Raw genomic sequence first — 27283 nt, forward strand, 5'->3', positions numbered from 1 at the left:
GGCCTAAGAGAGGCGTTGGTTGGTTCTGAGCCCAGGGGGGCAAAAAGAAGAGAGTGTCATTAATGTAAGCCATTCCTGCCAAGGTACAATAGGTTCCTTTATTCACTATCTTGGCCAGGGAGTGGGGGTAACTTTAAGAGGCTCCCACTTGTCCTTCACCAGAAGCCTCGGAAACAACGTGAGGTTCTGCCAGCTACCCAGTATGTCCATACCAGTTATACACTCAGGGATCTCAGGAATGGGCCCTGGATAGGTTTGTGGTCACTATGGACCCACTGTGAGCTAAGCATAGGCCAGGACGCTATTTATTACCTGGGTCCTATATGTCCCACCTCTAACAGGCAGCGAGGCATAATAATGCTTTGAGTCTCTGGTCTCAACGTTAACTCACATTCTGTATCCAAGTATTTTTGAAATGTCGGTGTATTCCTTCTTCCCTGTGTATCGTAACTCAAGTAAATGCCTATAGATACCTTCAGGGAAGAATTGGAGGAATCTTCACCACTGACACTTGCTATGGGGTTGCATGGAAATTCCACCTGGAGACCTGGCTTCAATCAATGGGTTCAGTATCTAAAACTGGTTCATTTCCAGAAACTAGGCAATGATCATAGCTTTTAATTGAGGTGCTTGCTCTCAGCCTTTTGGTAGTCTATTCTTGATTACTTTTGATTGTATAGATTGAACATTATACTTGTTGGCTGTCCATCTGTCTGGTCCCTAGAGTCATTGTGTTCTATCAACCATCCCATAGCTCCCTGAAGACCAGGCTCCTCTGGTTTACTCTAACTTTGCCATCATTTATAATTTTACTTACCTTGTTTCTTAGGGTGAAACACTTCCAAATGGCTTAAGTTAACTTGGGATCTTACCATCCCCATTGCTAGTAGGGGCTCAGGTACCATAACGGTGTCTGCTTTCATCATCCCTGATCCACAGAAGAAAAACACCATGGCGCTTCTCAGCAATACTAGTGCTCCCCTCACCTGCACATAATCTGTCGTTTTGGTAAATGGACTGTCCTTTGGAACCTTCCCATGGAACATAATTGGCTGATGACTTTCCCAACATTATTTAGTATACTCTCTCTAGAATACCCACTTCTCTGAGCGCTTAGATCTCTTCTTCCTTTACCTGCCATGGAAGTTCTAGCATTTCTGGTTCAATTAATAGGGGCCATGATTTTCTCCAACTTTCTAAGAGCCATTTCAGCAGTGTATTAGAATCCTCTCCTGGATTCCTTGGCAAGATGTTAAATCCTGCGTCATGAAAGTGTGCTTTTATCTCAATAAAATCTCCCATATCTAACTTTAAGTTTTCTTCAGCTTGGTCCAGCACCCTTAGGATACAGCCCCACACATATTCTCTGAGATCCTGCTGGTACATTTTGGCTGCATTCTGCAGCCCCTCTGGTGTTTCTTTCCTTAGCAGGCTCAGAACTTCCCTGTCCAGGTTATGTTATAATTTGAACATAGTTATTGGTCTGATGGCAAGGAGGAGAGATGGGGGTATGTCCCAAGAAAATATGTTTTCTTGCAAAGCAAAGAGGTCTCTGAATTATCTTCAAGCATATGGAAGCGCCGGCCTTTAAAAGGGAGGAGTGGGCCACTTCTGTGGGCCCAGAGGGTTCCAGCAGCTCTGGAGTTTCCAGGTTTTCAACTGTGTCTACACAGTTGTTCTTATCCCAAGTCTCTACAGATTTTTCCAACCAGGGCTCTGACTTGGCATGGCAGATATGCTAGAGTTGAGGATGTAAACTTCTTTGGAGATCTACAACCCTTATAATTGTGTTCTGGACCCAGTTTTCAGCCTTTTCTGCCCTGCAGCTGCAGGAGATGAGACTTCCCTATATGTTGCCAAGGAGGCCCTCTGACTTTCACACTTCATATTATGTTGGTGACTAATCATCCTCAGGCTCCAATGCTTCTTTCTAATACATTGATCATGCAGCAACAGCCATCCCACTCCATTGTACTTCTAGATATTACCTCCCTTGAATATCTAGAGGTATTGCATTCACCAGTGCATTATCCTCTACCAGTATCCCATTCCAGTTCACCACTGGTACATTTTAACAATTGCACCACTCCCTCCTGCCAAGGCAGTTAGTACTCCACCTTCCATCATTGATGGGGTCATTGCCAGCTGGGTAGTAGACAATCCAGCTCCAAAATTCCATTTCAGAGTCTACTTCCTTGACCTTTTCTGGCCCCAACAACCTTAGGTTGATTTCCCTGGGAAATAGACTTTGAGATGAGGATTTGCACGCAAGAGATTAGGGAATGCTCTTAGGACAACACCATTGGGAGAACTTAGGAAGCAGAAGTGGGCAGAAGGTGGATCATGATTCAGTCACAACAGAAGCCTCAGTTGATCTCAACAAGGAGGTCTGGATCTGGGATAGTCTTTCTGATTGTTTCCTATTTAGGCAAGGTCTTTGTACCCCCTCATTGATCAGTTATTGGATGTAAGATGTCCTCCCTATGGAGGGGGCATAACCTAGGGCAAGGCAGCTCCCTTTAACCAAGGGAAATTCTAAAGAAGGACTCAGCTATAAGCCAGCAGGAGCCAAGTCTCCAGCAGTACGCTCATCCTAGGAGTATGAATGCCTCCTTTATGAAGGGGTGATGGCAGCATTTGACAGTTTCTACCATAGTGTACATAAGGATGCAAATTGTAGGAAATATGCATCGAAGACAATAATTACATTATGAATGTCTTTATTAAATTGTTAAATGTTGCTACATCCTCTTCCAACAAAAGTGTGTCTTTGGGGGTTGGGGAATCATGATTATGGATCAGGGATGAAGAATTACAAACTGAACTCAGGCAGAAAAGGCCTGTGAGAAACTTGATAAGCTCAGATGAGGACCTGCAAAAATGTTCGCTACGTGACATGTTTCTGGATTCTTCCACTTAGCCGTTGTTGGATGAGAGCTTACAACATGCCAGATACTGTAAGTAAAACAATGAATGAGACAAGGAAGTTCCTGACCTTTAGGAGGAGACAGGAAATGAACAAGCTCACGTCAATAAGGAAGATAATTTCAGGTAACAACAAATACATTGAAGTTAATAAAACAGGGCAATTGGACAGAGTGGTGGGAGAGAAAGAGAAGCTGCCAGCAGCAGAGCGCCCAGAGAAGGTCTCCTTTAGGCCGATCTCTACATAACGAGAAGGCACCAGTCCTGTGAGAATCCAAGGTAAGAACTTTCCACGCAGAGGGAACCAAAACTGCAAAGTCCTGAGGCAGAAATGAACTTTTGCCTGTTGGAGAAACTGAAAATTTGAGCTTCTCAGAGAGCTGTTTACAGGTGTCAAGAAAATAGGAACTGTGGTAACCTTGAGGACAGAGCATGAGCAAACATTCATTCATTCACAGAGCTTCCTCCATGACAGCTACTCAAGGAGCTCGCAGACTATAGAAATGTAGGTCCTGACTGTTGGGGGCATAATATGGCGCTGGGAGGTTCAAAGGAAGAGTGATGCTTGAGGGCAGCCCAGGGCAGCTGGGACTGGAAGAACAGGAACTTGGGCACCTGGCCTTGGGAATCACTGCACTCAGCAGAGGAAGCAGCCTGGGCAAGGGCACAGTGCAGGTAGAAATTGTGGGAGGCAGCAATGAGCAATTTCTTTAGGCTGGAATGTAGGGTAAATGCACAGACTCAGTGTGAAATTAGGCTCAGAGGGCACTTTGGAACCATGGTCAGATTAACAAGGACACCCTTTATGTTGTAGGCACTTCAAAGCCACGGAGCATTTTGAAACACAGGATGACATAATTTAAGTTTTCAAGAAGACGAATCCATCAGCACACACTCTGTGCTGCGGAGGAGGAAAGACTGTAAATGGAAAAAATAAAGGCTGTGGTAATAACCCAGGTAAGATGAGGAAACGGCATAAATTCCATGAATTCATTATCTGCTGCTATATAACAAACTATCACAAACTTAGTGGCTTAGAAAAACACAAATTTATTATCTCATAGTCTCCATGGATCAGAAGTCTGGCACATTTTAGCTGAGTTGTCTATCCAAGGCTAGAAATCAAAGTGCTGGCGAGGTGTGTCCTTTTCTGGAGGTTCAGCTGGGGAAAGTTCAATTCCAAGCTCCCTGAGGTTGTCCAGTTCCATGAAGTTGTAGGCCTGATGTCCCTGTCTTCTTGCTAGCTGCCAGTCAAAGACCACTTCAGCTCCTGGAGGCCACTCACAGGTCCTTGCCATATGGTCCCCTCCATAATTTGGTCATTTGCTCCCTTGAGGACAACAAGAAGAGCATTTGCTGCAGCTTCAAATCTCTCTGACTTTGTTTCTGACCTTTAGCCCCTTTTTTGAAGGGCTCATCTGATTAGGTCAGGCACACCACTCTTATGGGGACAAGATTATATAAGGCCTATGCACAGAGGAGTAGGAATCTTGAGAACCATCTTAGAGTTCTGTCTATCATATTTCTAAACCCAGTGATAACCATTGAGCTGTGAGGCCAGAGATGTCTCCAGAAGTTTCACTTGAAAGAGTCTAAGACGTGGTCATGAGAATTCCTCCCTTCAGAAACATCCAAATTCATCCACTCCAAGCTCCTCCCCACCCCCTCAGCAGCCTCCTCAGCAAACAGCACAGTAGAAATACTCCAAAGCATAATTTTCATTCTAGCCAAAGATCTGATTCTATATGTCATCACAATCTCTTTCAAGTTTCCAGATTTTTTATAAAGTTCTTTACCCTTTGTTGTAAATTCATTTACTTCTCATTTGTAGGCAATACAAAAAGGGTTCTGCTAAACAGTTTCCTCCCAGTAGGAAGTGGAGAGTGACCCAGGAAGCAGCGCATTGTGGGACTCCAGCCCTCCCATCCTGGACCAGCCTGTGAAGTCGGTGCAGTAATGGACCCTCTCTGAAAGGCCGGGGGATCAGGAAGGGGTTGTGAGCCTCTGTCCTCTGGGACAGTCTTTCTTTCAGTCTCTAACTGACTGCCTCCAGGGTTCTCTGCATGCATTAAAGAAAATGTATGGGTGCAAGAGCCTAGAATTCAACAGCTCATAACTACAATTAACCACCATTAATTAATGGCTGCGAGATAAATGAGCCATGTGATCCATTTATTCCTGGGCTGTAAGTATTTAAATCCACAGTAGGATGCAAACCCATTTTTCACCACTGTGAATTTAAAACAGGTTTGAATCGGTGCTGCGTGTTGTAGAGGCAAGCAACAATGCCCTCTCTGAGTAGTTCACATTTTAGGTCCTATAGCTGGCAAGAGGCTGACAGAGACAAAGAATCTGCATGCACAGCAGAAGTAGAGAGTAGAGTCTGGAATCTGAGCATGTGCTTTCCTAAAATAATGAGGAAAATTCCCATGCGATGGGCTGATTCTATGTCAGGCACTGTGCTAGGAAATGTCTAGGCAGTGTCTGATGTTAAGCTTCACCATACCCCCATGAGGAACAATATTATCTCTATTTTATGCTCAAGGATATTGATGCTCAAAGAGGTTAAGAAGTACTGTGGAAACAAAGTTTTTCTTCCTCATTCTTAGATTTCTTTCAGGATGCTCCCCAGGGGTACCTTCAGATGACATTGCTCCTAATTGTCACACATGATCAATCCATCAACTGGATGTAGGTAAGATTCAAAAGACAAGGAAAAGAGGAAGAAGAAAGATTTTGATCTTACTTAGTAGAAAACAAAATGAAATGGGGGCCCGGCCCCGTGGCTTAGCGGTTAAGTGTGCGCTCTCCGCTACTGGGGGCCCGGGTTCAGATCCCGGGCGCTCACGGACGCACCGCTTCTCCGGCCATGCTGAGGCCGCGTCCCACATACAGCAACTAGAAGGATGCGCAACTATGACATACAACTATCTACTGGGGCTTTGGGGGAAAAAAAAAAGGAGGATTGGCAATAGATGTTAGCTCAGAGCTGGTCTTCCTCAGCAAAAAGAGGAGGATTAGCACGGATGTTAGCTCAGGGCTGATCTTCCTCACAAAAAAAAAAAAAAAAAGAAATGGGGTTCTTATCCTCGCCACCAAGATGTTTATTAATTACAAATGGAAAAATAGTAACTTTACAGTGAAGAAGCTTGGCGGTCGCCATCTTAACCAAGTGATCAAGGCCCACATCGCCGGTCATAAGATATATCAACATCACGTACCGCTGATACAGACAAGGACAGAACATCACTTCTGTGATATTCATGCCCCAAATGTCTAACCTCAATCTGATCATGAGGGGAAAAAATTAGACAAACCCAAATTGAAGGCCATTCTACAAAATAATTGATCAATACTTTTCAAAAATTTCAAGGTCATGAAAGACAAGAAAGACTAAGAAATTATCACAGATTGGAGGAGACCAAGGAGACGTGACAAGTAGACATAACATGGGATCCTGGAATAGAGAAAGGACATTAGTGGAAAAATTACTGAAGTTCAAATAAAGTCTGTAGTTGATCTAGTAATATTGTATCAATGTTAATTTTCTGGTTTTGATAATTGCGCTATGGTTATGAAAGATGTTAATGTTAGGAGAAGCTACATGAAGGGTATATAAGAAGTTTCTAGTATTTTGCAACTTTTTAAAAATAATTTTTTTAAATGAAATGGGGTCTGGAAATAAAATTTCAGATAATGTTCAAAGAATTTTTCCTGAAAAATTTGCTATCTTTATGCATAGACATGAAGAAATCACTCTATTTAAAAATGTTTCTTTCAGCTAAATTTCCTAAATTTAAAAGATCAGAAGGAAATGTGTTCTATTGATTCACAAAACAGTTTGAAAACAAATGTCAACTCTGCTTGAGAACTGCTTGTGGAAGCAGGACTGAGTTAGTAAATAATACATGTTCTCGTCCACTGTCACATGACACCCACATGGTGCTGTTCTGCTTAGTAGATGGCTGCTATCAGATCAGAGAGAGAAGAAAGGAAACAGCACATGAGACCCTTATGACTTGGGAAAGAAGAGATCGAAGAAAAAGATAGTCTGAGATTTTTGCTATAAGAAATAAACAGAATTTGCCCCTCTTTCTACTATCTAATTGGCCATCTCTCTGTCAAAAGGGAATTTTCATTGTTTATTTTTGCCCAGTCTCATGGAACACAAATTGAAAAAAATAATCTAAATGTTGACATTTCAAGGGTAAAGTCAAAGCAGCAGAGAAGCAGGGTCATGGTGTTTGTTGTTGTTGTTGTTGTTTAATCTTTTAAGGTTAGAGAAACTTGAGCACTTGAGCAGTGCAGAAAGAACAAGTATGGGGAAGAAGGATAGTGAAGGTAAGATACACACGAGATGAGCTACAATTCTAGACCAAGTCCCAGCATCATGACTATTCAGCCACATGCAATCAAATTCTCACAGGACCAGAGTCACTGAGACCACAGGCCAGCAGAAAATTAGCAGTTCCTTCCTAACCTAACTGGGCTTGGAAGGAATCATTTTCCTGCTCGGCACTGGAGGATAGGGGTGCAGAGAAGCTAGCTCAGCTGGAGGGTCAAACAATGTCTGCAGTTTTCTCTTGCTGCTTCCTGGCCCCGTAGGACAGGTGCCTTCCCAGCTGCCAGCCTAGAACTGCTTTGACGGGGCTCACAGCCCCTTCTCAAGACTGGGATGCCCTCCCAGTGTGCATTGCTCCATGAACTCCTTTGAGTTGCCTTGGATATGACGTGAACGTTGCCTTGTAGAGTTGGGCAGCACAGGGGCCTCTGCTTCCAATGCTCTTGTCAGCTCACTCTAAACTCCTAAATCCAGGCATTCATGCTGCTTCTTTGTGAGTGGACCCTCCTGGCTCCCCTCGATTTTCCCAAAGCTACACTCAGGCTTTTCACATCCATTAAATGGAGGTACTTGGTGCGTGCCACCCCTCTGTCCTGCAGTGGAGAGGTTGGTGTGCATGTTTATATGCCTGGCCCTGCATGTGCCCCATTCAAGTTCCTCTTTGATTTTCTTCCTAGTTCAATCACGGTTAGAAATAACACCTCTTAACAGAGGCAATAATCCAACAGGGACAAATGTCTGATCAAGCTGGTAAACATGGCTGGTCACACTGTAAGCTTGTACCCAGAAACATTTTTAGATCGTTTTGCCAAGTTTGAGAATTTTATTCAAAGAACATAATCCTTTAAAAAACAAACACACAAAAAAGTGGTAAAAGCACTGTGTGTGAAGATGTTTATTGCTGTGTTTTATTGTTAGTGCCATCCAGTCAATTCCGACTCCTATGGACCCTGTGGACAGCAGAGTGGAACCCTGCCCCGTCTTTTTGCACCATCCTCTCACCTTCCGGCGCTCTATCAGACAATGCTCTGCTGCTATTCATAGGGTTTTCATGGCCAATTTTTTCTAAAGTGGGTGGCCAGATCCTTCTTCCTAGTCTGTCTTAGTCTGGAAGCTCCACTGAAACCTGTCCACCATGGGTGACTCTGCTGGTATTTGAAATACCGATGGCATAGCTTTCAGCATCACAGCAACATGCAGCCGCCACAGTATGACAACCAACAGATGGGTGGTGTGGTTCCTTGACCAGAAACAAACCAGGGTCATGATGGTGAGAGCATGGAATCTTAACTACTAGACCACCAGCACTGGCTTTATTTCTGTGTTAGTTTAATATATAATTAAAAACAATTGTAAACAGCACAAATATCCAACAACAGAGAAGTGGTTAAGCAGATAACATTATATCAACTTGATGGAATAGTATGTAGCCAATAAAAATATTAATTAGCAATATGACAAAGAAACTCAACATTTGTTTATGACATAATGTTAAGCGAAAAAAGTAGAATACAAAATTGTATGTACACCATGAGTAAAACTATAAAAATGATGTCTGCATGTGGACAGGGTCTGGAGTAAACAGGAAAAATGAAAACAGCTGTATTTGGGGGTTGTCACTATAATGCTGTTGCACAGTAAATAAAAAACTTTAAAAGGAAAAGATGAAAGAGTTCAACCAAAAATGAAGCAATTTTCAGAGGGAAAACACTTATTTTGAATGCCTTATTTGTGTTTTTATTTCCAGGGGAAAATATTCCATTTGGGAGAATAGATTATGTTTAAAATAATGAATAAAATGTCTAAAGAAGGACCTCAAGTTTCGCACCTTCAAGGTGGTACCCCCACATACCACAGTGTGAGGTTTCCCTGCCGAACAGTCCATACCAGTGGGCTCAGTGCATGGGAGAAGGGAGTTGGAGGGACAGGGGGAGATGAAAGATGTGTCTGAATCTCCCAGGGAGCTGTTCATAAACACACAGGCCCATCCCTCCAGCCACTGGAGATTCTGGAACCCAGTCCCTGAACTCGGGAAAAGCTCTTCAAATAATCCAGTCCCCTCCTGGTCTCCCATCTAGGGCCACAGATGGGTGGCTTCCATCATTGTATTCACTCTGCGTAAGCACTGGCTGTAAAAAGCAAGTCAGGAATGCATAGCAAGACCCAGTCCTGCCTCTGGGAGCACTACCATTTATCTGCCCAAGAGAAGGAAGAATCTAGTGTTCCCTTGGCATTTCCTTGTTCTTGTGCCTGGACCTTGAAGGAGTGGAAATGGAGAGAACAGGAGAGAATGGAGGCCACTTCCACTTTGCACAAAGGACTTAAGCCTGAGTGAGTGAGAACAAGCACAAGGATTTTACAGTTAGAGAAGTTAGAATCTGGCTCTTCTCCGCGTGTAGCCTGGAGATTCAGAGGGTATAAAAAATTCATTTATTTCTTAAAATAAAAAAAATCAAATATTCTATCTCCTAATTACCTGCCCAATTTTAATGTTTCCATCCCATCGTATTTCTCCATGGCTTTGCAAAATAAGCTCTCCCCTCTCCCTGGAATGACTTCATCCCACTTCTTTGCCAATGAAGTACCTAGTCCTTCTCTGAAACGTGAGTATGACTACCTCCATCTTACAGATGACAAAACTGAAGTTAAATGACTTGCTTGAGGTTACACAGGACTGCAGAGCTGAGATTCAAACACAGATCTGTTTAACTGAAAACCCCAACTTCCTTCTCCCACCATGCCCCGTTCATATAATAGGCATATAATACAGGGTCACAGGGTTTACCAAACTATTTTATCATCATTAGTTGTTTACATGCTAGTCTTTCCCACTGTGCTGTTAGCCCACATTATAAACCTGATGTCTGTTGAATGAATATGAAAGCTACTTAGCTGCATTCACATATATTCATAGGCACACTGATAAGAGCCTAATTTAAAGCCACCCCTATCATCTTCACCACAGGATGAGGCTCATATCCTGGCAGGGAGGGTATTTTTCAATCTGTCTATCATGAGTCTCAGCATTCACATGTAAGCCAGGAATCAGGCTTTCTCTTCCCTTTCAGCAAAATAGTGAGACCACAGCTTCAAAATATTCAAATACTCTGGGAGGAAAAAAATGCCAGTTGCAAATATTGTTTCGTTTATCTCATGAAATTTGTATTTCCCAATGCAGAAAGATGACCAGACACATTCTTTTCTAATGCAAGAACAGACCTGCTGGCAGGAGGAAAGCCTTCATGAATATGATGCAGATCACGATGGACAGAGTATAAAAGCTCTTTGCAGCAATCTTGATTCAGACGCATACCTGGGCATCCTTCTGCTGGCCCAGTCAGCGCACCAGGTACCAGCCGACAGCAGGTGGGCAGACGAGGGCTGGGCACTGCCAGTGGTGTGCTGGTAAATGTGTAACAGTTGGCTCTCTTGGGGAGGGGTGGGGAAGGCGTGCCCTGATTTGTAGCATTTTCCAATTTCCATTCCGTGTAAATATTCCCCAACTGGCCATTTTCACGCTACCAATGTGACGTTGACTAGTTTGCACAATTCCTGAAAAATTACCACCGAGCTCTCGTGAGGCAGTACAAGTACAACACCGGGTACTGTACCTCTTTCAAGGCAACAATAGGTTAGGGCTATTGGGCGGATAAAGCGTTCATAGAATGGGATTCCAGAAATTCTCTTTAAATTCTATAACCCAGCTCAGCACTACAGAACCATTTCTAACACACAAATATCATTCACCCCACAAAACACGTGCTCTATAGCAATAAAATGCAATGTTAAAAATATAAATATTTATCCACATTTCTCTATCTCCCCCCTTATTAAAAAGGGATGAATTTTTTAGTAACCCTTTTGAATCGGTGTGCAACTTCCACCTACTTTTGAGTATGATGATAGACTAACTGTTTCATAGTGAACAGAACTGGGAAAATTCCAAGAAGAGAAGAAGGTAAGGTGACATAGCACTTACTAGTCTGTGACACCAGACAGTGAAAGAACCGTGTGGGTGGCACTACTCGCCCACCACCCCTGGGCCCTCAGGCTAGGGAAGAAGAGAGGTGGGCTGATGCAAGAGTCCAGTAAGGTGAACTTGCAGGCACATGAGGGGCATTCTCTCACCTACCCGTCCTTATTTTACAAAGTCATTGAGTGTACCGCGTGGAGACAAATGGTGGGGACTTGCAATTCTAAGTCTACCGTGCTTTCTTTTTCCTTTCCCTTCACCAAGGCACCGTTTCCTTTCTTCGCCCAGGCAGCTGTCTGGGTTCACACTCTCTGTAGGGGCTCTTCACAGAGCTGTTCAGGGAGTGAGTCTTGGGTGAGGTCTCCAGAGGCCGACCCTAAGATGAGGATGTGTATACATGTGATTTTGAAGGCAGCCCTCCCAGGGGAAACTGGGAAGGGAAGGGGGCACAGGACAGAGAAGGAGTGAAACCAAACAAGGGTGCGAGTCCAGGCCCAGTCCCGCAGCCTGATCCCCCAGCAGACTCTGGAGCATAAGCGACCCCTCACAGTTGTCACCCCCAGCCTGGGCACCAGAGCTTTCTGCTTCTGCACCCATTGGTCATTGGTTAAGGGCCACCTGGAGGGTGCAAGTTCCAAAGGGCCACCTGGAGGGTGCAAGTTCCAAACCACATCAGTGTGGGCCATGGGGCTCTAGGAGACCGAAGGCAATCCACTGAGAAACAGCTGCCAATGCTGGCCATTTGGAGAGAAAACGCACTGGAGAGAGGGTGTGCCGAAAGTTTCAAAGGGCGTCAGCACAGAGTACAAACTCAGAGCACACAGGCAAGAACAATAAGGGAATGGGGGTGCTAGGAGACTAGAGATACACGCCCTAGCTGATGGCATTCATAGGCATTAAATAAAAGCATCTGGACTCAGCACGTAGGCTATCCTTGTGTCTTATTGCTCACAGGAAGCATTTCCCTTAGTTGAGTCTCTACGTTCCCAGGAGAGACTTGGCAGTCACTCATCTGCTTTTTGAATGACCACCCATCCATCTTATTCAGCTCTGGTCTCCAGGATGCCCCTGTTTTCACTTCTCCTTCTCTTTCCCAAAGAAGTGAACAGGAGAAGAGAGATCAGCCAGCATTACCGTCATCAACATTTATTCAATCAAGATTCACAAAATACCTAACACGTTGAAGAATCGTTTGCACATAAGTCTCGTTTCACATCCAGCATTGTTCCCAAACTCCTTTATAAGTATCACACTTTCCTTGGCTCCCTTGATGCACTGGATGCCCGTGAAGGTAAGAGTGATTGTGTCCCAGTTCTGGTTGGAGCAACAACATCTCTTACCTCATGACCACCAATATCGGAAAAGCCCTGCTGATGGGAAGTTTGAAGACACCACCACCTCACACACCAGCCCTGCAGGCATCCGGTGATCCTCTTGTTGAGTCACAACACCCACAGGGACGGTGTCTCTGCTTGGAAGAATCAAAGTCTTACTACAGATAGCAAACTACAGCCTGCAGGCCAAATCCACCCATCACCTGCTTTTGTAAATAAAGTTTTATTAGAACACAGCCGTGCACATTTGTTTATATATTGTCTGTGGCTGCTTGTGTGCAACAACGGCAAGTGGAATAGTTATGACAGAGATTGAATGACCAGCAAAGCCTAAAATATGTAACATCTGGTCCTCTACAGAAAAAGTTTGCTGATCCTTCTCACACCAGGTCTGGCAGCACTCACAAATGTTCAAGAAGTTGGTAAACCCTGTGAGTACTTTCTCAACCTGTGTCTCACCCAAGCCTGAGAAAGGAGTAAACAAGAACCCTGTAGGAGAGATGCCACATGAAACAAGCCAGATCCTCAAATCATAGGCATGATAAAGCACAGGGTTTGCTGATGGACCAGGCGGGAGAGTAACAGGCACCCAGGAGGCTACAGGAGGTAAACGCCCTCACGTCACTACAGAAGTGTATGTCATCATCTAGATGTTCTCCTTGATGATGTCAAGACTGCGGGCTTCTGAGGGTCAGGGGCTATGGACAAGGTCTGGCACAGAATGGGTGCTCCAAAACTGGATCTTGAGGGCCAGCCTTGGTGGCCTAGTGGTTAAGTTTGGCATGCTCCACTTCAGCGGCCCAGGTTCGGTTCCCGGGTTCAGACCTACACCACTCGTCTGACAGTGGCCATTCTGTGATGGCAGCTCACATACAAAAACAGGAAGATTGGCAGTGGATGTTAGCTCAAGGCAAATCTTCCTCAGCAAAAAAAAAAAAAAAAGGATCTTGAAAGGAAAGAAGAATAGAAGGATGGAGGAAAGGAGAGAAAGAGGAAAGGAAGAGCCGAGGAAATGACAAGAGCAGGAGAGAGAGTGAAAATAAAATCCCACTGTGTTTGGCTGCCTTGCTGTTATAAGAGTTGTGAGACCGTGGTTCTCGGGGGCAGTCTGGAGCTGTACCCAGCCGAGCACGCAGTACAACAACCAAAAGAGAACACAGAACCTGCAAGCCTGTTGCCTTTTTCTCTCCAACTTCTCATCGAAAAGACACATAAGGAGGCCAGCCAGCAGCGCAGCGGTTAAGCGCACGCACTCCGCTTCAGCGGCCCGGGGTTCGCAGGTTCAGATCCCGGGCGCGCCCCAACGCACCTCTTGCCAAGCCATGCTGTGGTGGCGTCCCATATAAAGTACAGAAAGATGGGCACGGATGATAGCCCAGGGCCAGTCTTCCTCACACACACACACACACACAAAAGTCACATAATTTTCAACCATGCTTCTTAAAATTCCCCTTTTATTCTCTCATCCCTCAGTCCTCACACACATCCCTCAGCCACACATTGCAGTAGTGATGTGGCTCTCCCAGCAACCTCCTCCAACCCTGGCAAACTCCTCCCCAAGCTCTCCCCTCTCCGTTTGCGCTTCTCTCCTGACACTGGGTTCCAAACCTCATACCCCACCCTGCCTGACAGGAGGCTCCTTGGAAATGAAGGACGAGAGAAGACCAGCACGAGTTAGAACCTTACTCAGTGGGCAAGTGGAAGGAGAAGGCTCGGAGCTCTGTAGTTTTCTTCTAGACAAGGAAATTTCCACCAGAATGAAATGGCTAATAGCATAGATACTGGGGACAGATGTTCAGGGCTGTACGACCTTACTTAATCTCTCTGTCCTTCAATTTTCTCATCTGTGAAATGGAAATGATAATAACAGTGTCCATCCATCGTATAGGCTTGTTATGGGATGAAATGCATTAATTCCTGTAAAGCATTTAGAGCTGTACTGTGCACATAAATCTCTACATAAACCTTGTTAAATAAAATCTAATCTTTGCAAGCTACTAGATCTTATCCCTGAGGTCAGGCCTGCTGGAATGGAAAGTTTATAAACTCTGAAATGATAAAAGAAAGTAATAAAATATTCCAAAGCTATTGATATCTTCAAAGAAAAAGATGTGCAAAGGAATATAATGTGCAAAATATAATGCTAAAATAGTATAGTAAAACTTAATGGGGTGGAGTAACGATATAATTTTAGAGCTTACTAAAAGGCAAACGCAGTCTTAAAGAATCAGTAGTGGTTTTTAAATTTAAGGATGTACCCACGTCGCGTGAATGCTACTGTGTTTCCAGTATGATGCTGGGCACCTAGTGCCTGCTCCCTATAGAGACCAGTTAAGCGCATCTCCCTGTTCAGACAACTGTTCCCTGAGCTGGCCTCCACTGCTGGGAAATATCTGAGCATGGGGAAGGCACTAAGGGATTCCAAGTGGTGGCATGTGTGAGGGTCACATATTAACTATTAATGAGCAGGCTAAACTATTACTCACCAATATTAACAATTAGTGAGTGTTGCTAAGCTCCTTAAGACCCTGCAATGACTCCCCAGTGCACATCTCAACGTGCACCATAAGCCCATCGTGATCTGCCAAAACCCTCCCTCTCCATCCCATCTTTTCCCTCTCTCTGCCACCCCTGGTTGGCTCTACCCTTCTAGACTGGTATCTCAAACATGCCAGGCTCATTCCCTCCCCAGGGCCTTTGCACATATTGCCCTCTTAGCAGGGAGCTCCTTCTTCTGCATTAACCCCGTCTTATCCCAAAGGCTTCAGCCTTCCCTGACACCCTCGCTGTCACGGGTACCCTGCCACTCTTGTCCACGCCCTTTGCTTACTTCCTTCATTGAAGTTACTGCAATTTGTAACTAAAAATTTTCTTAATTTCTTTTTAAATTTTTGCTGTTTTCTGGCTTGCCCCACTAAAATGTGTCTTCCATGTGAGACAGTATCATGTTTTATGATATACAATTTTATTCTCTGTTGTATCCTAAGCACCTCCTATAGGGTCTGACACGTGGTAAGAGCTCAGTAAATACTCATTGAGTGAATGAATGAATGAATGATGAATGGACATTTCAAAGGGAGTATTAGCAAATATAGGTCTGAGATCAACTCCTAATGCTATCATTCAATCTATTATCTTGGGCAACTATGTTTCCGTGTCCTTAGTTAACACATATAAAAATGATTAGAACAGAGCTTGGTACCTGATGTTCATGCAATAGATATTAGTTATTATTATTATTATTGATAGTAACAGTGTTGTGATTCTACTATTATGTCTCAATTTTCTCTTCTAGTAAATAAAAAAAAAAATTATCTGGTCTTACCCATCTTTTGCGGACTGTCCCAAAGTAAGCAAAGGACAATAACTCATATGGACAAGGCCATAATTGTAGCTCTCTTCTTGTCTACAAGAAGAGGTCCAAGACCTCACCCCAAAGGTCTCATGCTGTTAGAGAGAGCGTGTTCAAAGGCCAGGAGGGCATGTGGCTGATCCAGCTCCCTGCATAGGACACTGGATAGGCAGTCTCAACATTGGGAAAGGGAGGGACCAGCCCACGCAGCAGATGGATCTGCAGTGGAGCACATGGGTCTGGTCCTAGAGAAGGGCCCCCATATGCTCCTTGAGCTGAGCCCGCCTTGCCCCCTCCCAGCCTCCCCACACTTTTGGCTGGTTCATAAATCAGCCACTCCCCACCATCCCAGGGCACTGGCTGATCCATGTGTGATTAATGCACACATTTGCCACCAGCCTGGAGAGAACCCCAGGTACAGGTGGAGAGGAAGGAAAAAGACTTAATTGGAGCTGGGGGGAGGAGGATGGAAGAGGAGGTCATTCCTCACTGCCATTGAGCCAGCACTATCTTTAGAAGTCCTGGCTTTGTAAGAATGAGTTTTCTTGGAAGTCTTTCTTAGACTACCCAGGAACCCCACTGTAGTCTAGGATATTGCCTAGACCTTACCTACAAAGACTCAAAAAGATGATTGCTCCGTTTCATCCTGCCCCACCCTCCGTGATCCTCCTGGGCCTCTTCATCTGAGCTTAAATGTGCATTCAGATCATTCAACAGGCCAGGGTCCCTGGAGACAGTAAGACTAGATGTGCCCAGCAGCAAATCCACTCAACTGTGCTTTAGACCAATATTTTCCAACTGTGCTCAACAGAGGGCAAAAGGTTTTACCCAGCTGCCACAGGAAGGGAGGGCTCCAGCGCCCCATAGCTGGTGCAATCAGAGCAATTCTGCTTTGACTGTGTTTTACGTGTTAGGCTTTTCAAATACGATTTAGTTTTGATTTTGTTAAGGATCACATGGCTGAAAAAAGTTGAGACTCACTCAAATTAAAAATGCTGCAGATACAGTGAGGAGTGTTTCCTTTAAAAAAGCACAATAGTAAAATTAACGATGGTTGCCCTTCTCGGGGCAGGAGACTGCACAGCCCCGTAATTAACAGTAGAGACTCTGCATCACTTTTCCTTTTGGTGGTGGAGCGACCTTGGGCAAGAACCTTTCCTCCCTAAGCCTCAATTTCTTCATCTAGGAAATGGGAATAATAAATTGTACCTGACTTAGAGGGACATGGGGGAGACTGAATGAGATTAATCCATGCACTGCATTTGCATGATGCCTGGAATGTGATAAATAATCGATACATACTTGCTATTATCTTTCCTCTTCTTCTTTGTGTCACTTGCTGTGCTGAACGCATTATTTGCGTTATCTGTAGTCCTCACACCTCTATTATATGAAGGCTTATTCCAATTTTATAGATTAGGAACCTGAGGCTAAGACCTTGGCCTTGAATGATGATCCCAGAACATCTACTCACATCATGGAGAATATTTCTGTTCTGGGGACCCTAGTTTCATAATCCTCCATCTAGCTATGTTTTAGTCACACTTCCCTGAAAACATCATGAAATTTGACGTGATTAGGCTTGCTGCTCCCTTTTCTTGTGTTTATTCCCCTATACGCATCCATCCATCCATCCATCCATCCATTGAACCACCCATCCAATCCAACAAACATTTATTGAATGCCTACTTAGTGTCAAGAACCTTAGAAAAGTCACTTCACTTTTCTGAAGATCAAAGTTCCCTTCAGTAAAATGGGGACGTTAAGATGAACTAGATGAACTCTAGGATTTTTATGTAAAATGAAACAAATTATCTAAAAAGGTTTTGCCACCTGCAAAGTGCTCTCTCCATATTTGTTAGAGAAAGAGGGACCATACACCTCAACTTGCTTAGATAGTCTTGGTGTAGTTATTGGTAGCATCCCTTTTATTCTCATAAAAGTTTCCATTTGTAGTTTAAATCCTATAGTTGACCTAGTTATGAAGATGGCATGATGGCAGTATATATTTTCATTGGTTCATCTAGAAGAAGGGGCTACTTTTCCCTCTGCATAAGTTTTGAGACCAGGTTAAGGATAATAATGGCTCTGCACATGTTTTGAAGTATGTGCTACTCTCCTCTGTTTGCAAGGAATCCATACAAGATCACATCCCTAGGGGATGACCAGGTTAGAGAGATGAATGTGTGGTGGTGATGGCATTAGAGGTGGGGGGATCTGGGAAAAGCTGCCTGGATTTGCTTTTCTATTTATTTAGCAACCCTGAAATTGTAGGGAATAAGAAGAGATTTTTTTTTATAATTATTGTCTAGAAATTCACTGGAATAACTCCTTCAAAGTAACTGCATGGTTAGAAGAGCCCTTGTGAACTGCGCTGAGTTCTAGTCATTATTCTGCCATCAACTGGCTCTGGCACCTTGGGAAAGACACTTAATCCTCTGAGATATTTAGTTTCCTCATCTGACTAATGAGCTTATAATACTTGCGTTCCTGGATTCTGCAGTTGTTTACAGGATGTATGGGTTAACTTTTGCTGTGTAATAAACCATTCCACTATTTACTGGCTTAAAACAACCATTTAATTTATCTCATAGCTCTGTCATTGGGCTGGGCTTCCAGTCTAGGATCAGCTTAGGGATAGGCCAGCAGATTCTTGACCTAGGATGGCCTCACACATGGCCTCTGGCTCCATCTCAACCAGGCTGTTGGCTAGATAGCCTGGGTTCTCCTTTACATGGCCTCTTGTTCTTCAGCAGGTTAGCTCAGGCTCATACTCGGTGGTTTCAGGTTTCCAAGCACAAGAGAGTAATCTCCAATGCTCACCTGCTAAACGCTTTCTCTGCATTATCTTTAGTCCTGACAACTCTATTATATGTAAGTAATTTGTGTGTGTGTGTGTGAGGAAGATCAGCCCTGTGCTAACATCTGCCAATCCTCCTCTTTTTTTGCTGAGGAAGACTGGCCCTGAGCTAACATCCATGCCCCTCTTCCTCCAGTTTATATGGGAGGCCGCCACAGCATGGCTTGCCAAGCAGTGTGTTGGTGCGCGTCCAGGATCCGAACTGGCGAACCCCGGGCTGCCGCAGCAGAGCGCGTGCACTTAACCGCTTGCGCCACCAGGCCGGCCCCTATGTAAGTAACTTTTAGATGAGGAACCTGAGTGTAAGACCTTATAAGTCTTTCAAGTTTCCGCTTGACTTATGTATACTAACATCTCATTGGCCAAAGCAAGCCACACCCAGACTAAAGAGATGGCAAATTGGCTCCACCTCTCAGTGGGAGCACAGCAACCTCACACTGCAAGGGCTTAACAGAAAGGAGGGGAAAAGTTTGTGACCGTGTTTACACTCCAGCCAAAGAGGCAAGTGAGATATTTGGGAAAATTTCATACAAACCAGTGTAACCTGATATTAGAAAACCCATGTCTCCTGAAAAGAAGACACTCCTCCAAAGCATTTTGGGGAGCCCAGAAGAAAGTGTTTTCCATGTGCTAATTAAAGGACCCATCAGCTACTGATATCTGCAAATATATTCCTCTTCTGTAGCTCTGTCCTCCACCCCACATAATTTCTTCGTGGTCCTCAGTGACTTCTGCTTCCCACTGAACCGCAGTGCTTCTGTCAACAGCACAGCACAGTCACTTCTGCCAGACACAATGATGTCTTTCCCGGGGCCCTTCCATCTACCCCTAGCCCCATGAGATCCCACTCTGATTTCCTGGGTCCCAGAGCTTACAAAGCGGGAGCAAATTCTTCTCCTGCTCCTTTTATTATCAACTTCTTCCAGGGGAGCCCCACAGTCACTTTGCTGGGTCCTCTGCGTCTCCTGGCATTTTCTAGTAAAACAATTCTTTCCATTCGTCCTCATCATAGGTTCGTGACACACGATTACAGAAAAATGAGCCTGGAGACAAATCTATGACACCAGGAATGCACCCTCAAATAATTCCCCCAACTCATAACTTCTAAGGGTTTTATGGCACAAAGCTTGCTGAACCTGGTATTCTATTTCTATGGAAGGGTGTTGCTCCCATGAGGTTCCTCAGCATCTCATTCAAATAGATTTGACCTGATTTCTCTGTTCTGTAAAACATAGCATTTAAGAACTCAGGCTCTGGGGGCAGATATATGTGAACCCGATTCCAGGCTGGGCTTCTTGTTGACTGTGATCTTGAGCAAACTGTGAGATCCTCAAGTCTCAGTTTCTTCGTCTATAAAATGGAGAAAATAAAAACACCAATCTTTTAGGATTATCGTCATAGCTACATTGCATAATGCCGTAAATGCTCAGAACAATGTACTGAGATGATAAATGTTAATCTTTATTTTTAATGTCTTCATTATTATTATCCTAACACTGATCACTGCCTTCCCTCCTGCTGGGAGAGGATAAGGGTTCTCCTGTGAAAGACAGAACAAATGTGACTATTATTTCTACCCTCAGGCCCTACCCTGAAGCCAAAAGGCAAGCTCTTATCAATAACTCAGATTTCATGAGCTCCAGGCAGAATATCTGCTTCCTTCTGTCTTTCAGCTGAAAGTCCATTTTGCAGGGGAGTTAAGCCGCCCCCGTCCATCTAAATATTTCAGTTTCTGTCTGAATGTTTGCCAGCCTGTGAGGAGAGTGTTAGTAACAATGAAGATAAAAAATGTATTTAGAAAGAATGTGAGTGAGTGCGTGTAGATATGTGTGGGTGATTTTAAAAGTCTGTATAAGTGAACTCCTGATTCAAGATATGTCTGTGCTGGGGGCAAAGGCTGTCTTGTGCAAGTCTCGTTAGGAGAGTGACTGGTTGAAAGCCAGACTCGGATTATCACAAATGGATGCAGAGGGAGGCTGAGAACCAGGCCTCCTGCCCACTCAGCAATTCTCGGTGCTGGCCCCATCTCAACCATCTAATGCCGTTCCTGCATTAGATGCTGCAAACACAATTGACTTCTATTACTTATAAAGCCAACCACTTTACTTCATTTAAACATTTAGGATGGACTTCAGAGATTTCTGAGAGCCTGGACAGCACAGCCAGCCACAACCAGTCCATCGCTCCAGCCACCACTCAGACTGCATAAACAAGAGAAGAATATTCCTTTATTCTAGATTCAGCATCCAGTCTCCATTAGCAGATGGTTTTAAAGGTTGTTATTTCTGCATTTGAAAGGTCTGGTCTGAATACACACATCCCAAAATATTCTGTTCTTGTCATTTGTTCGTTGGCTCCATATTCAAGGCACCATCTCTATACAAGGCCCAGGAATATAAAGAGAGATCATATATCGATGAAACTTTCAGGATGCTCACAGTCTATGATGAGAAATAGAGAGGCAAAGAAATAGGAATGATATGATGGTCCCAATGCTGTGATGATGACAAAACAAAATGGTACTGGAACTCTACAAAGGAGGTATGGGAGAATTGGGAATGGCTTCAGAGTTGAGGAAATGTTCAAACTAAGGTCTAAAGGGGCTCAAGTTTTTAGGAGAAAAATGGGTTGAAGAATGTTCTAGGCAGAAGAATGTTGGAGAAGAGACATAGAAGTTGAATTCAGGCAGATCTTTGGGTAATTACATGACTACTTGTTTGACCTTGAGCGAGTTACTCCATCTTCCTGAACCTAAGGTGCCTCCTCAATAAACCTGAGCTAATTGAGCTTCCTAGGATTATGGTGGAGATCAAATGGCTCACATAAGCAAATGGCTGAGAGGAAAGTGACCCATGGTGGACACTCATTACATGGTGTCTGTTATTATCAGTTTAGTGGGGCAGGAACTGCAGGAGGGGCAGAGGGTAAGCTTTCTAAATATAAGCCCTCAATCACACAATCTTTATTTCCCATCATGAAGCAGGCACCTGCCTTTAAGGTGGCAGCAAAAATCCTGTTGCATATTTTGCTTGATATCTGAATTTCTTTCCCAACATGGAAGAGTGGACTTACAAATCAACGGAAAAGTCATGAGACAAGAGGAGAGTCACTTTCTACTCATAGAGTTTCACTCTCCCCGCTTCTTCATGCCAGGCCTGCCTAAAGCCAGACTAACAACCTAAAGTGAGAGAAAAGACGTTTCTCTGGCATTTTCTCCTTTATCTTCAAAAATCCCCAGTGGGAGAACCAAGGAAAACTGTTCTCTCAATATTTCCCCAGAGTGTGTCCTTCTTGCAGAGAAAAAATAAATTCTAAAGGTAGTGTGTGCATGTGAGTGCAATCGTCCCCCATCAGGGAGCTCAAACATCACCTCTTTGGAAATAGTTCTTGACTCCTTCTTAACCGAAGCCCAGATGACCACTCCCTCCCTTGTGGACACTAGTAAGTCTAGTGTCTACCACCTCATTAGTTGCGTGGTGTTGCAATTAATTCCCTGTTCATGCCTGTCTCCCCAACTAGACCAAGAGCTCTTCCAAGTGTGAGACAAGATCTCATCCACATCCTTATTTCCATCACCGGGCACAATGCCTGGCACCTAGTAGGTAGGAGGCAATGTTTGTTGAGTGGATACACATGGATCTAACCTCATCTCAAAGTCTCCCAACTTCCAGTTTTCACTAGAGTTAACTGGGACATTAAACACCACCAGAGGTATGAATATACAAATCAGGGAACATCAAGGGCCAATACAGGCTTCTAATTACTCTACCCTCTGCTGTCTCTACACATGAATAAGAACGCTGCTCACTCATAGAGCCCATGTGGATCAGTCAAGACTATGTATGTGTAGATTCTGTTTCTGGCAGACGCTCAGGAAGTGGGGGAGGAGACTGGAAGATGCTCCACGCATCCTTCATGTCATCAGTCTCCCAAACGAGGGGCTCTGTTAGCTGCATTTGAATTGACCCACTTCACTTGGGCCAGAGCTGATCCTCGTAGGTATAAAGAACTTCCCTTTTATCTGTGCTCTCTCTGTGGAGAGGAACATCCTTAACTTTTTCATTTCATAGGACAAGAGTCAGCAAACTATGGTCTACAGGCCAAATCCAATCCACAGCCTGTTTTATAAATAAATTTTTATTGGAACACAGCTATGTCCATTTATTTGTATATTGCCTGTGGACACTTTCACACTAGAACAGTAGAATTCAATAATTGTGGCAGAGACTGCATGGCCTGCGAAGCCTAAAATACTTACTAACTGGGCCTTCACAGAAGACATTTGTGGACTCCTGCTCTAGTGCTTAATTTGGGTGGGAGTAGCTGTAGTGACTCGTGCAGGCTGGATGCTGTGCACTTGAGGCCCACTATCTCATTTAATCCTCACCACATCCCTAGAAGGTGGCCATTGTGATGATGCCCATTCCATTGACTAACTTATTTATTGAATACTTTCTGTCTGCCAGGCTCCATGATAGCCACTGAGCCCACAACAGTAAGCAGGGCAGACACCATCTCTGCCTTAAGTCAGCTTCCAGTCTTTCTTTGCTGATTCAAGTCTTCTGCGCTGCGGCCCAGAGCTACTCTCACCTCTCACCTTTTGGAAGCTCCTCCAAGTGACCTCCCCACCCCATACTCTTTTTCTGAAAGCCTGTCCCCCCCCAAGCCCCCACAGGGGCCCAACCAGAATTAATGCCCTTATGGAAAATTCATGACTGTCCAAACTTCCTCCATGAGTAGGTTTAGGCTGTCAGAGGAACATCCTCCTCCCTGACATGCCACAGCCTGACCCACTCCCCTCCATTCCATCCGTGGGTGTTTGCCACATCTGGCTGACCAGCAAGGATCAGTTCCAGAGGTCACCTCCTGCTGAAGACTCCCAGGGACAAAGGGACAGAAACAGCCTGGGCTGAGCCTCCTGTAGCAGTGGCTGGATCTCTGGGCCACACTCTGGGCAGGGTCTTCCACCGGCTCCTGACAGATGAGGTGTTAAAGGAGGTTGGCACCCTCCCAAGGAGGGGGCTGGGACTTCCTCTGTCCACCGGCTTGGCTGCTCTTGCCTTTGTCCAGCACCTCGAAAGGAGCCAGCTTTACTTTCCCCTTTGTTTTAAATGGCCCGCGATGAAAAATGCTCACAATGCTTAATTGCTGTGTAGGAAGAAGACAAGGGAGAGAGAAGAGGGCAGTAGAAAAGGCCTGATGGCCCCAGCCCAGGCGGCTCAGAGTAGATCCTAATTAGGAGGCTGGCAGTGCGGCCCTCCCCAGGAAGCCCGGATCGTTAGCGCTGGCACCACACACACTCCGACTGCAACATGCGGCCGAGCTGCCACGCCGGCACCATGTGGACCCTGCTCTTGGCTGCAGCATCAGAACAGATGTCCGGAGAGGGGTTCTGTTTTTGTTTTTTGCTGCTGTTTGTTAGGGGATATATATTTTTGAAGCATTACATGACCTTGTGCCAGAGATTTCTTGTGCCAAGATAAAGGTTTTTAATGGGTCAGGGAAACAAGACTAGTCAAGAGAGATTTCACCGGTGCTCGCGTGGGCTCTCGGGGTGAAAAATAGAGAAATGTCAGAAGAATCTGGATTGCTCTATTGGAATTTGAGAAGTTGACCAAGAGTTTCTTTCCATCATTGCCCTTAGCAGCAGTGGGACTACCTCCTCAGAATCTGCCAACCCCCTTAGCCCACCTGTCCCTAGGCACAGTCAATGTGGCCTCCAGAACAAATCTCCTATGTGTCCACTTCTCTGCGTGTCCACTGCTAGAACCGGAATCCAAGGCACTGTTACTGTTCATCCACATGAGATGTTGGCGAGCAAGGATTCATGAGGATTCATTATAATAGTGTGTGCACATGTGGGCTCACACATGTATGTAAACATGTATGCTCATATATATATATAATGTAGATTTACACAGAATGCCCTCCTCTTGTGGTAGAAAATGCAAAAGTGACACCTCCATTTTATCAATGGGAAATCTGAGGAAAAAGCTGTTAGATGTGTCATTGGCTATTTCAGAGCAAATGCAACCAGATCCAAAATGTCAATGTAGGCTTCCTGCATTCTATTCAAGACTTCTGCAGCTATGGACCACATTGCCTAACAAAAAATCAGGGCATGCAAAGCAAGGGAGTTTTTTTTTTTTTTAAATCAGGGCTATTGTGGAAAATCCAAGATGTACCATCACTGAATCTATACCATTAGAGTTTAGTAAATTTTCTAAAAGTAAATTGATCTAGCAAACCCAGCCCACGCAATTTGGCATGGAAAGTAAAGGTACGTAACTTCTATTTGGGGACTGGCTTTGAAACGGAGACCACATGACATCAAAACATTCAATTAAAATTTCATTTGTCCAGATGTCTGACCATATAATGCCAACAACTGGTTTGACTAATGTTTTAAATTTAATTGACCAGATGTTTTGGTGGTAGGTGTCTCAATGAGTAGGAGAAAAGCGTTTGTAGAATTGAGTCAAATTTCCCCAGGAATAGCCAGCCTCACTGGGAACAGGGACTTGAGTGTTGTTGCTGCAATTACCCAGATCTTGTCGGGAGTTCTGACACTATCTCACCTCATCCCTTGCCCTTTAGGAAAGCACGCTCTTCCACTGGCTAAGCTCAGAGAAGATGGACTGTGCCTTAGTTTGGTTCCCCCAGAAGCAGACCCTAAAACAAAAAGTCAAGGGCAAATTTAGAAGCAATCAGTAAACAAAACACAGGTAAAACATAGACAAAACAGTTTTTCAAAGAGTGGAAAGTGAATAGATTTGGGAGCAGGGGTCTCAGATTCAGTGTCAGGTACGTCATTTACTTTGTGGGTGACAATTAAAACAGCAACTTATATGGTGGGTTTACTATGTGCTCAGCGCTTTCCATGCATTCATTTCATTGAACTCGCACAGCATCCTTCGTCTATTTCACAGATGGGAAAGTCTAGGCACCGAGGCATTAAGTAACGTGTCCCAAGTTACTCAGCCGGGACGTGTCAGGGGTGAGATTAGTTTCCCGGCACTCTGGCTCAGAGCCTGAGCTGTCAGCCATTCCCCTATATTGTGTGATTCAGAACTTGTTAGAGCCTCAGTTTCCTCTTCTCTGAATGCAATGGCTGTCCTAGAGGGTGGCCATAAGGAGGGTGAAATAGGATAAACTGGAAGATGGTGTGGAGTAGACATGGCAGTCTGTGCTCTGTAATGTGAGTGCCCCACAAGTGTTAGTTACACCCACGTAAGAGCTGCATGTTCCTGTCTCCGCTCTAGGGGCTTTCCAATAAAAATGACCTGGGTCCCTGAGGTCCAGTGGCTTTCCCTTCAACACAATAGCTCCCAACCCTTTGCTGCTCAACACTGCGGTAGGGGAGGCCAGTGGCCACCCTACCGTGTCTCCTTCCTTAGCATCTCCCTCTGCTTTTCCTGGGATGCCCTGGCTGTCTCTGTGATTCACATTAATGTGAAGACTTAGGATTCATGGAGTGGTCAGACAGGGACCAGCCTGCAACTCACACATGCACAGGGATGGAGCAATCTCTAGGACAAAGCCAGAGGTCCTCAGGGAGTGTGTGGCAGTGAAGACCAGGATCCAAGGTGGGGCTTCCAGGAGGTACCCACACATGTGTGGAACCTGCATTGGGAGGCCCAGGGGAGCCATACTCAGATGTTTGGACAGGTCTGAGATCTCAGGAGGTCTTCCCACTGGATTCACTGTATTTATTCCTCCCTTCTCCACATCCTTAGCGAGTAACTGTCATGTGCTAGACAGAGGAAAGGGTCAGTGGTGAATAAGATAAACTCTTGTCTCTTCCATTTCAGAGGGCATACAGACAATACACAGTATTTTTGTTGTTAATAAGTCCACTAAAAGGTTCCAGGAACACAGCAAGAATTTTGTCTTTCTTCTAAAATAAACAATCTTCTAGACGAAGATTACCACAAAGGGGGTGAAATGATACAAATTAGAAAAATGTGGACCTAAAAGGATTTCAGAGAGGATGAGTGCTAGGAAGCCATGAAGAGGGCCAGGGAATAGGATGGAAGGCAGTCACGGAGCTGGGGTGGTCAGAAACAGCCACTTATAGAGATAGGAGCTGAGCTGATATCTAAATGCTAAGAAGGAGGCAGCCACACACAAATCTGGGGGAAAGCAGTCTAGGCAGAGGAAACGAGCAGTGTAAAGTCTTCGAGGCAGGCATGAGCTTGACATGTGATTGGAACAGAAGGAAAGTCAGTAGCTAGACTGGAGGGGCACAGGCAGAGACAAGCAAAGACCAGCGTGTGCACATCCTCATGGACCCTATTGGGAGTTTATATTTGAGTCTCAGCGTGATCTGGAGGCGTGAAAGTCTTTGAACAGCAAGGTCTCCTGATCTCTGTTACGTTTCTGAAGGTTTACTCTGGCTTCACTGCTATGAAGGTGAGACAGGCAGGGATACGCGGCTGGATGCCACGGTCGAGTTTCATGGGAGATGACGGCAGTCTGGACAAAGGCATCTAGAAGC

The sequence above is a fragment of the Diceros bicornis genome, chromosome 19, assembly GCF_020826845.1.
Source record: "Diceros bicornis minor isolate mBicDic1 chromosome 19, mDicBic1.mat.cur, whole genome shotgun sequence".
NCBI classification, from domain to species: Eukaryota; Metazoa; Chordata; class Mammalia; order Perissodactyla; family Rhinocerotidae; genus Diceros; species Diceros bicornis.